Source organism: Panthera tigris, chromosome A1 (assembly GCF_018350195.1).
Source record: "Panthera tigris isolate Pti1 chromosome A1, P.tigris_Pti1_mat1.1, whole genome shotgun sequence".
Lineage (NCBI taxonomy): Eukaryota > Metazoa > Chordata > Mammalia > Carnivora > Felidae > Panthera > Panthera tigris.
The window spans coordinates 72,816,332-72,828,146 of record NC_056660.1 but is presented as its reverse complement, the minus strand read 5'-3'; the positions used below and the strand labels follow the sequence as shown (position 1 = coordinate 72,828,146).

At 42.6% G+C, this 11,815-nt stretch overlaps 1 pseudogene; it reads right to left on the bottom strand.

Moving 5' to 3' along the window:
- Positions 1 to 1,785: 1,785 nt before the first annotated feature.
- On the bottom strand, positions 1,786 to 2,088 carry LOC102957933 (annotated as a pseudogene).
- Positions 2,089 to 11,815: the final 9,727 nt, after the last annotated feature.

Here is an 11,815-nt window from a genome sequence, read left to right as displayed (position 1 = left end):
AAAACAAGTTACTCGCAATCCAAGGTTTTACTGTACTTATTTATAGTTTTACCACCTACACATTCCTCCCTAAGCAATGTAGTTGAATTTTCTTTTTGTAAATTGATCTAAATGGAATCATACTGAACATATTGTTGTCATTACTTGCCTGTTGAAGCACAGAGTGGCAGCACATTCGTTTATATATGTAGGCAGTATTTCATTGTATCAGTAGGATTCCTCTTTTAGCCATTCTGTTACACATGGACTTTTGGGTTGTTTCCATTTTTGACAATTCTAATCAAAGCTACTATGGGCATTCTTATTCATGTCTCCTGATTACATCAGCTTTGGAATAAAATTACTGGGTTATAGAGTATATATGTCTGCAACTTTGCTAGATAATGTCAACTTTCCAACTTGATTGTCCCAATTTACATTCTCCAGCAGGGTACAGGATTTCCAGTTGCTGTACCTCCTTGCTAACACTTGCTGTTATCAGACTTTGAAATTTTTTGCTAATCTGGGGTATGTTTTGATTTTCATGCTGACCATCTTTTCATGTGCTCACAAGCCATTTGTGTTGTGTTTCCTACTTTTTTTGTTGTTGTTGTTTGTTTATTTACTTACTTTAGTTCATTTCCCTACTAAGTTGTTTGACTTCCTGGTAGATTCATAGAAGTGTATTTTAGAGCAAGTACTTTGTTGATTGACTCTGCTGCATAATTCCTACTTTGTGGCATGTCTTAGATTCTTCTGGCAGTGTTTTTTCATGTTCAAAGGATGATGATTTTTTTCTTTCATAATTGAGTTTTTATAGGTTGTGCTGAGGACCAGTAAGACATCTCAATTTGTACACAATTCCTAACATACATATCAAAAATCTAAAAAAGTCATATAGTTGTGATTCTTTTCTAAGTTATTCCAGTGACTTTCCAGCTTAAACTTTGGAGGCAAATTTTCCTTAACAGTATATCAAGTATCAATATCTTCAAATGTTGATACACTGTTACATTATTAAGTCCCATTAATTCACAATTTAATATCATATACACTACATACACAGATTTATAATCCTGCACAGCACATTAACAAAGTTACTAGGAAAACCAACCAAGATGTTACAGAACTTACAAAATTCTGACAGGGAGAGTCAAGATCAAGGAGTGGTTTTCTTTAGGAAACAATTTTTTTTTTAATATTCAAGACATATTAAATGCATGACAGACTCCCAATTGCCATTCAATATGCTTTGTACTGTAGAATATAAAAACTACCCCATCTGTGAAATGTTGAGCTGATACCCAAGGCAGTCAAAGCCTCCCATATTCAATACCCCAATATTTTCTGATTGTACCAAAAAATAAATAAATAACAAGAACATGATTTCACCTCTTTAAAAAAAGCATTGACACTTAAGAAATGAGATGAAGTGGGTGTCTTTCCTTAAAAATGTTTCTAGAGGGGCGCCTGGGTGGCGCAGTCGGTTAAGCGTCCGACTTCAGCCAGGTCACGATCTCGCGGTCCGTGAGTTCGAGCCCCGCGTCAGGCTCTGGGCTGATGGCTCGGAGCCTGGAGCCTGTTTCCGATTCTGCGTCTCCCTCTCTCTCTGCCTCTCCCCCATTCATGCTCTGTCTCTCTCTGTCCCAAAAATAAATAAAAAACGTTGAAAAAAAAAATTAAAAAAAAAAAAATGTTTCTAGAGCTACTAAAAAACTTGCATTTATAAAATAGTTGATCAAAGTACTCCTCTGGATTGTACAAGAAGGGGGACAGGATGACTGATAAGACATGGTACGTAGAATATTAATCAGACGTAGCTTCTTTCCCTCCTGCTTCATCAGGGGCTGGAATCTCGTTTTTAGTTTCTCCATTTTCTGCAGGTAAGTCTCTTTCGTTTCTTGGTTAGCCACTTCAGCCTGGTTTCCCTTTGCTCCCCTTTTCCTCTTTGCTTGCACTTTTTTGTCTGAAGATTTATCCCTTCCTGCCCCCTTTTTTGGCTTCATTTCCATCTTTGCAGAAGCAGGTTTGGCTAACAACCTCCCCCCATCTCCTCTTGGACTCCTCCTTCGCAGCCCCCTTGGCAGAGCTGGCCTTCCTCTTGGGCATCCTGAGGGCGGGCTGGGCAGGCAGAGAGGCTTCTCGAAACCTAGCTGACTGGCCGCTACAGGGCCTCCTGGCCCAGAAGATGATTTCAAATAGAGGAATATAGCAATCTTTTCTTTAGCGGCCAGGGCTTTTTGTAACTTGTTTAAGAAATTTTTTCGAATTGCTCCGTCACTAAGCGGGTTTCCCATGTTATTTTCTGTGTAAGTTTCTTAGGGCTGCTTTGGCCAATTATTACAAACTGGGTGACTTAAAACAGTGGAAATTTATTCTCTCAGAGTTTTGGAGGCCAGAGTCTGAAATCAAGGTGTTGGCAGTTTTGGTTCCTTCTAGGAGCGCTCTCTCTCCATGCCTCTCTTCTGGTGGCTTCCAGCTTCTGGTGGCTTCTAGCAATTCTTGGTGCTTCCTGGCTTGTAGACACATCACTCCCATCTCTGCCTGGGTCTTCATAGTGTTCTTCCCCTCTGTGTGTCTCTGTATCTTCTCCTTTTCTGTCTCTTATAAAGACACTAGTCATTAGATTTAGGGCCCACCCTAAAAACAGGATGATCTCATGTTGAGAGCTTTAATTATATGTGTAAAGACCTGATTTCTAAGTAGTTACATTTCACAGGTAGGCATGTCAGGACTTGGACATATCTTTTTCTGGTCACTAATAATTCTGCCCACTACCTCTTCTAAAAACATTCCTCTTGAGGGGCGCCTGGGTGCCTCAGTCAGTTAAGCTTCCGACTTCGGCTCAGGTCATGATCTCACAGTTCATGAGTTTGACCCCCGTGTCAGGCTCTGTGCTGACAGCTCAGTCTGGAGCCTACTTCAGTTTCTGTCTGTCTGTCTGTCTGTCTCTTTCTCTACCTCTACCCCGCTCACATTCTGTCTCTCTCAAAAATAAATAAACATTAAAAAAATAAAGAAAGGGGCATCTGGGTGGCTCAGTCGGTTGGGCGTCTGACTCCAGGCTCAGGTCCATGAGTTCAAGCCCCACATCAACCTCTGTGCTTGAAAGTGTATGAAATGCATACTTGAGGAATTGAATCTAACAAGAAATGGACAGGACTTTTATAGAGAAAATTATGAAAACTTGAAAAAAAAGCTAATTAAACTGAAAAATATTACATGTTCAGGGATTGGCAAAATCAATATTAAAGATGTTATTTCTCCCCCCAACCTGGTATATAGTCAGTGTAATGCCAACCAAAATATGCCCTGCCCCTTTTTATGTGGAACTTTTCAAACTTTTTCTTTAAAAATGTATGGGCCTGAAAAGTACAAGAAAAATTAAACACTCTTGAGGAAGGATGAATTATAAGAACTTTCCCTACTACACAGCAAGACTTTTTATAATGCTATAGTATTCATCACCATGTGATGTTGGTGCAGGGACAGAAATATAGAACAATAGCAGAATAGTGATACATAAACAGACCCAGACCCACGTGTATGAGGAAACTCTATCTGCAATCAAGAACTGCTGAAAGGTTGGACAAAGGTTGCACAATGCAGTGCAGGAAGCTAGGATAGGAGGGTGTTAATGATTCTAGTACAAATTCCAATGTGAGGGGTGGTCTCCACACCACAAAGCAATTCTCAGACACAGCTGGGTGTCTTACAATTCAACTCAATTCTGACACTATCTACCTTGAGATAGCATCAGATTCCACAGGTTAAGAGCTTAGTCCCATAAGACTGCCCTCCACTTCAGACTGAAATCCCAAATCCAGGTTGTTACCCTTGCTTCTGACCGATTGGCTGTCTATAAATCATAGATTACCACAACCCCTTCTTTGGGTTCAATTAATTTGCTAGAAAGCCTCACAGAAATCAGGAAACCCATTTACTCACTAGATTACTGGTTTGTTACAAAGGATATCGAAGGATATTAATTAATAGCTAGATAAAGAAACACATAGGGTGAGATTCCCAACCAAGGAGCTTATGCGCTTGGGCTCAGTGGCCCATGATTCTGGTTCACCAGCCTGGAAACTCTCCAAACCCAGTCCTTTTGGGTTTTTATGGAGGTTTTATTATAGAGGCATGATTGGTCAAATCACTGACCATTAGTGATTGACTCAAGCTCAAACCCCCTCTTCCCTCCCAAGGAGATTGGGGGTGGGGTTAAAAGTTCTAAACCACTAACATGATTTGTTCTCTTGGCAACCATCCTAGCTACTTTACAAAAGTCACCTCATTGCCATAACAAAAGACACATTTATCACTCTCTTAGGAAATTCTAAGGGTTTTAGGAGCTCTGTGCCAGAAATGGGAATTAACCGTGTATATATATTTCTTATTAAAATTCACAATATCACAGATACCTATATATGGAAGGAAAGCAATTGGATAGCTTGCACACAGCATATCACCAAAGGTCAGTTCTAGGGAGATTAGTGACAAAACACAAAACGTAATATTTTTAATCAGCAAAGAGGCTATCTCTGTATTATACTAGTAGTAAAAACTTTAGTGGCTGAAATGGCTGAAGAATTATTATTCCCTTCACTTTGTGGCTCTGATGAGTAAAGCCTTAGGAGTTATTACTAAAAAATACCAACCTAGAAGTTTCTGGAACATGTCTTTCTCATTGTACAAATCTTTTTTCCCCTCAGTCTGAGAAGATTGTCATTTCAATCTATCACAATGGCACTGCCACAGATGACCTGTGTGTGTTCCCTGGGCCTCCAATGACACATCAGCATAGCAGGGATTCCCCTTCTGAACACCATGTCTGGTTGTAAAAATAAGTGAGAAGTGGGTGCTGACAAGATGGCTTTCATAATATGCCTCTGCTTGCCTTGTAAATCTTTTGTTTATGTGTACATGAGGAGAGTTGAGATTACAGTAAGGAATTCAGGAGGAATGACTTGGATTGATGAACGTGGAATGTGTGACCCGTTGATAGATGGGAAAATTGGCAAGTCTCACGGGTCAGTTCTCTAAACCAGACTTTCAGAGGGAGCCTTTGAATTAGGGTATGAGAAAGTGAATTGAAAGCTTCATATGCTCATATAAATGTGTATACAGTTTCCCTTCTCCAAAAAACATTTTCTGCAACTTACTTTTTCACTCAACAATACAAGGATCGTGGGAATATTCCCCCAGTGGGAATATATGCCTGTAGTCATAATGCTTCGTGAAGTGTGAGAGGAGGGAAGTATGGCGTGTCCCCAGAGTTACACTGCCCATCAAGGGTTTATAGTAAAATGGTCCTACGGTTGACATCACAAAAAAAGAACAACAACAAAAGGAAGAAAGAAAGAAAGAAAGAAAGAAAGAAAGAAAGAAAGAAAGAAAAGAAAAGAAAAGAAAAGAAAAGAAAAGAAAAGAAAGAAGAAAACCACAATACACCATGGATCTCCTTCTGAAAGAGGACTTTCATTACTTCCATTTTGAACTCAAACTTTCTTTGAAAAAAAAAAGGTTTATTTAGTTATTTTGAGAGAGGAAGAGAGAGAGCTCAAGCATGAATGAGGAGGGGCAGAGAGAGAATCTCAAGCAGGCTCCCCACTGCCAGCATGGAGCCCAATGTAGGGCTCGGACCCATGAACCATGAGATCATGACCTGAGCATAAATCAAGAGTTGGATGCTCAGCTGATTGAGCCACCCAACCACCCCTGAACTCAAACTTTCTAATTGATTAAGTTCTTCTTTCCAGCTTTCTCTTCACTCTGGAAAAAGACCCTGAGGGCAAAGCACCCCCAGATGGGAACCGAAAGTACTCCCTCAGGCAATAAGGGGTTTCCTGAGCCAGCAAGACCCCATGTCATTGACTCCAAGACAAAGATCCACCAGACCTTCACTGCCCACCTGCACGTACCACTGACCTTTGCCCCACATTTCCTTATATAAGTCTGGAAATATTTTTGGCACTTCGGAGACAGCCTTTGAGCCATTAGTCTGTGGTCTTCCGGGTGTCAGCCTCTTGGAAATAAATTCCTCTCTTACTTCACCACCACTTGTCTCTGTGCCTTTGGGTTTTGTCAATGGTGAGTGGCTGCACCTGGTCAGTTTGGGACTCCCCAGAGTCAGTTGCTCTTGCACCCCTGCATGCCAGCTACATTTCCACAGTCTTATGTTACATTTTTCTTAAAAAGGAATCCTGGTTATGGAGAAAGGATGTGGCTATAAGAGGTGGTGTGAGGGATGCTTGTGATGCATCGGTCCTATATCTTGGTTATAGTGCTGTTACCCGAACATACCACGTGATCAAGCTACATAGAACTACACACACACAGGCACGCATGCACAAACGAGTGACAGAAAAGAGGGTAGTTACCATCTGCCCTAGGCTTGGGGTAGATTTAGTCATTCAAGACATATATGATCCCACACACAGGAGATTCGAGGGGTAACAACAAAACACCCTGCCTTTATGGAGAGTTTACAGTTCTCTGAGGCGACAGCTACATTCACAGTATATTAGGTAATAAGGAGAGAAGGACAGGAAGTGTGGCTGAGGAGATGAGGGAAGGCCGCAATGAGAAAATGACTTGTAAGTGAAGAAGCCACCGAGATGCTGGATTAGCCACTGTGAGGTGGGGAACAAAGGCAAGAAGGAAATGGTAGATAAAGTTAAATTTCCTTATAACCTGCAGCCCATTACTTGACAGAGGCAAAGTAGACCGTTTCTCCAGGAACTCCCTGTGTCTTAATGTTAATGCTTTGCCAGAGGGAAAAGCAACTTTAGCTCAACAATAGCTAGGCCTCCAGGATCCTGGATCCCATGAGTCTTCTTTAGCATATGAAAACCCTTTTGGAAACTTCCCTGGACTTTACCTCCCCCCATTTCCCCCATATTTAATCAGTCACTCCTCACAATCTGTGGGAAGCTCTTTTTACCCAGGAGTCCTGTCCCTGTGCTTTAATAAAACCACCTTTTTGCCCCAAAGACATGTCAAGAATTCTTTCTTGGCTGATGGCTCCGAACCCCAACACTTCAAACCTCATCAACTGGAGGATGAACAGCCAGGGCAAAAGCCCTATACGGGGGCCCCGTCTGGTGGGTTCGGGGGTGACGATACCAAAGAGGCCTGGGTGCAAGGAGCCAGGGAAGGTGGCCAGTGGGAAATAGAAAGGTAAGAAATGATAGGACTGATCATACCGTTAAAAAGAAAACCACAGGCCCCAAATGGAGTCACTTATATTAAGACCCCACGTCAGCAAGCCAAGACTTAACACTAACTTAACTGCAGTTTCGATCCCCAATCACCACCAATGTAACCTTTAGCCAGTCAACATGGAACTTCTTGGTCAGCACTACAGCACTAGGGAGTTTACTGATAGACCCCGTCCATTCCCCTTACGAGGAGGACCTTACCTAAAATAATGCATTACTTGCTAATAATTGCCTTCCTCTCCACCCCACCCCCACCTTTAAAAGCCTTCCCTCTTCTGTAGCTTGATGGAGCTCTCTTTCATTTGCTCAATGGGATGTTGTCCAATTCATGAATCATTCAGTAAAGCCAATTTGGCCTTTTAGGGACCAAGGACAGACTGCCTTCAGACGTGCCACTTTGGCATATTGATTATTTTAAATAAATTTACTTAATGTGAGAAATAAGCCCACTGACCCAAAGGAGGGATGGGGAGACGCAGAGCGCAGTCAAGGGAGGCTTTAATCAATGCTTTCACAAGAGCAGGTGTCTGATGGACAGGCACATGCGGGGCAGTTACAGCAGACAATTTGTCGCTTAGTGTGCAAGTCCCCCCCGCCCCGTCCCTCATTAGCGGAGCACTGCAGAGGTTACAGCCTTGCCCGGATGTCCCGGATGTCATCCATGCCCCGTAAGGCAAAAAGTATTCAGATTGGAACACATGTACGTTCCTTGAGGTGTTGCAGAGACTTCAGTTCTTTGGCGCATGCTCATCGCAAAGCTCGCAAAAAAAAAAGTCCCTGGAATGGAGAGGGGAAGGAGAACCCGGAAGTGTCTAAGGGTGTGGGACTCCATTGTGGGGGGAGGGTTGGTAGGTATTTGCAATACGTTGTAAACCTATTGTTAACTAGACAGCACAGCTTTCATTTGGTATTTCTGAAAATGAATCATCTCATTTCTCATACTTAAGAGACAGCCAGTACAACCAGGACACTCAGACCCTCCTCTGCCCCCCTGAAAGCAAGAAATGAATTTCCCATGCGACTGATACCCTCCCTGTACAAGGAGGTAATGAGTCATCCTTATCACCAGAAATGGGAAACTTAGAGCTGAGAAAGTTGTGTAAACAATCCTTGTTACTTTTTACTAACTTACTCCCACACCCAAATTCTGTTTAGAATTCCTTACTAATTGAAGCTCCCAAAGTTTTCTTTGTCCTGTCAGTTCTTCACAGATTTATTGTCTCTTTGTCTAAAAGGTAGACAAACTGGCTGCCTCGGTCACTTCTTCAGGTCTCAATTTCATAATTGAGCCTCTGTGCGTATGTAATAAAATTTGGGTGTTTTTTTTTTTTCTCCTGTTGATCTGCCTTATGTAAATTTAATTTTTAGGCCACCTAGAAGATCCTGAAAGACAATTTCTCCTTCACTTCAATCTGTTAAATTAGTCAGTTGAGTTCTTATTGTTTACAACATAAAACTGAGGAGCTAAGATGGCAGAGTAGTAGGAAGAGCCTAGGCTTGCCTTTTTCCTTGAACACAGCTAGATAAATACCTCATCGTTCTGAACACCCAAGAAATCAACCTGAGGACTGAAATAACAAACTGCACAACTACAGGGAGAGAAGAAGCCACATCGTGGAAGGTAGGAGGTATGGAGATGTGGTTTGGGGGAGAAGTGGATTGAAGAGGTTGCAGAGGGGAGGGAGCCCTGTTCATGGAGAGAGGTGAGAGAGAGAGAGAGAGAGAGGAGCGCACAGCAGATTGCACAAGGAAAACACTTCCCCAAAGCCATTGACTGGGAAAATGAGAGGGGCTGATTTTTGTGAGATTCTACAACCAGCAGGGCTCAAAGACTAGAGTTTTAGAGGTCTGTGGTGTGGCCGGCGTGGAGCCTGGAGGGCACTGCAGTGCTCCTGTGGAGAAGGAGGGCAGATAGCCTCGTAGTGGACAGCCCGATCTGAGGGTTCCCTGGGATGCACTGGGAGAGATGGTCCCCTCTTCTGAGAGTGCATCTGGGAGAGGAAGCATCGGCTCTCTGGGAACAAAAGAGCCAGTGGGCACCATTTCGCTCCCCCACCCCTCAGGATAGGTGCAGAGACACCTGCTGAGGACACCTAACGTGGACACTGGCTCTTTGCTGCACTTTACTCCAAACTCCATGCCCCTGTGCTTTGGTGGAAACTGCCCTTCTGGGATAAGCCTGCACCAGCCTGAGAGTGGTGAGATCCTCCCACAGAGGACCAGCATAGGTCCGCACCACATCGGGTCCCTAAAACTTGGAGTTTTAAAACTCAGCCAGCCTGCCTGGGATAGAACACAGGTGCACTGCATTACTGTGTGGGCAGAGGGCCCAGACACAGACAGGGTGGAAACAGGGATGTGAGGCACACCTGAGACACACAAGTGGAGGTTGTTCCCTCTTCTGGAAGGGCCTCCCAGGCAGTGTTGGTCACAAACTCCCCTTTCTGGGGAGTGGAAGGGGGCTGGTGCCATTTCTCTCCCCCACCCTTCAGCATAAACTAACTTCAGTAAGCAGCACAACTACCAATACTGGCGGCCTAATCTGCTTACACCAAACCCTGTCCCCTTGCATTCTGCAGGTGCTGCTTTTCTCTGGTAAGTGTGCCTGAGAACCAGTGCAACAGGCCCCTGCCTCAGAAGACCAGCACAAACACCTCCACATGCACCACATCTACTGACCATAGAGTTCTGCAAAGCTTCAGCTTTAGTGGAAACAGCATCAGGTTTCTTTTAACAAGCAGACCAGAGCACACCTAGTTGAAACTTGCCACACTCTGGCCAAGGTCCTAAAACACTCCCAACTTCAGGCAAGGAGAAGCTCTGTGGAGGACTGACCTGAGGGAAAGAGCAGCCAAAACACAGCAGCAGAGTGCACACAGCATACACCAGAGACACTTCCTGGAGTGCCAGGCCCCGGGGGAATATATGACCTCTTCTTTATAAAGCCATTACTCTCAGGAACAGGAAACATAAACAGGCTTTCCTAACACAAAGAAGAAGACAGAGACCTAGACAAAATGCCAAGATGGAGAAATTCATCCCAGACAAGAAAAGGCCACAGCCAGGGATCTGATTGAAACAGATATAAGTATATGCCCGATCCAGAATTAAAAGCAGTAATCATAAGGATACTAGCTGGGCTTGAGAAAAGCAAAGAAGACATTAGGGAGTCCCTTACTGCAGACTTCTGAGACGTAAAAACTAGGCAGGCCAAGGTGAAAAATGCAACAACGAAGATTTGAAACTGACTGGTGTAATGACCACAAGGATGGAAAAAGCAGAGGAATGAATAAGTGATGTAGAAGATAAAATTATGGAAAATAATGAAGCTGAAAAGAACAGGGAAAGAAAAATATTAGATCATGAATGTAGACCCAGGGTACTCAGTAACTCCATACATTCATACCATAGGAGCCCCAGAAGAGGAAGAGATGGAAAAGGGGGCAGAAGGTTTACTTGAGGAAATTATAGCTGAAAACTTCTCTAATCTGGGAAAGCAAACAGACATGCAAATCCCGTAGGCACAGAGGACTCCCATCAAAATCAACAAAAGTGGGCCAACACTAAGACATATTGTAGTTAAATTTGCAAAATATAAAAATAAAGAAAAATCCTAAAGAACCAAGACAAAAGTAGTCCTTAACTTACAAGGGAAGACAAATACGGTTAGTAGCAGATATCTCCACAGAAACTTGGCAGGCAAGAAGGGAGTGGCATGATATATTTAATGTGCTGAATCAGAAAAATATACAGCCAAGCATACACTATCCAGTAAATCTATTCTTCAGAAAGAGAGATAAAGGGTTTCCCAGACAAACAAAAACTAAAGGAGTCCATGACCACTAAACCAGCCCTGCAAGAAATATTAAAGGGGACTCTTTGAGTGGGAAAGGAATACCAAAAGTTACAAAGACTAGAAAGGAATAGAGAATATCTGCAGAAACAATGACAAACCAAGTAATAAAATGGCACCAAATACATATCTATCAATAATTACTCTGAATGTAAATGGACTAAATACTCCAATCAAAAGCCATACGGTGCCAGAATGGATTAAAAAAAAAATCTATATGCTGCCTATAGGAGACTCAGTTTAGACCTAAAGACACCTGCAGATTGAAAGTGAAGGGATGGAGAACAATCTTTCATGCAAATGGATGTCAAAAGAAAACCAGAGTAGCCATACTTATATCACACAAACTAGATTTTAAACCAAAGACTATACGAAGAGATGAAGAAAGGAACTATATCATAATAAAAGGGTCTATCCAACAAAAAGATCTAACAACTGTAAATATTTATGCCCTCAACTTGAAAGCCCCCAAATATGTAAAACAATTAAGAACAAACATAAAGGAACTCATTGATAACACAACAATAGTAGAGGACTTTAACACCCCACTTACATCAATGGACAGATCATCTAAGCAGAAAATCAACAAGGAAACAATGGCTTTGAATGGCATACTGGAACAGATGTACTTAACAGATATATTCAGAACATTTCATCCTCAAGCAGCAGAGTACACATTCTTTTTGAATGCACATGGGACATTCTCCAGAACAGATCACATACCAGGTCACAACTCAGGCCTCAACAAGTACAAAAAGACTGA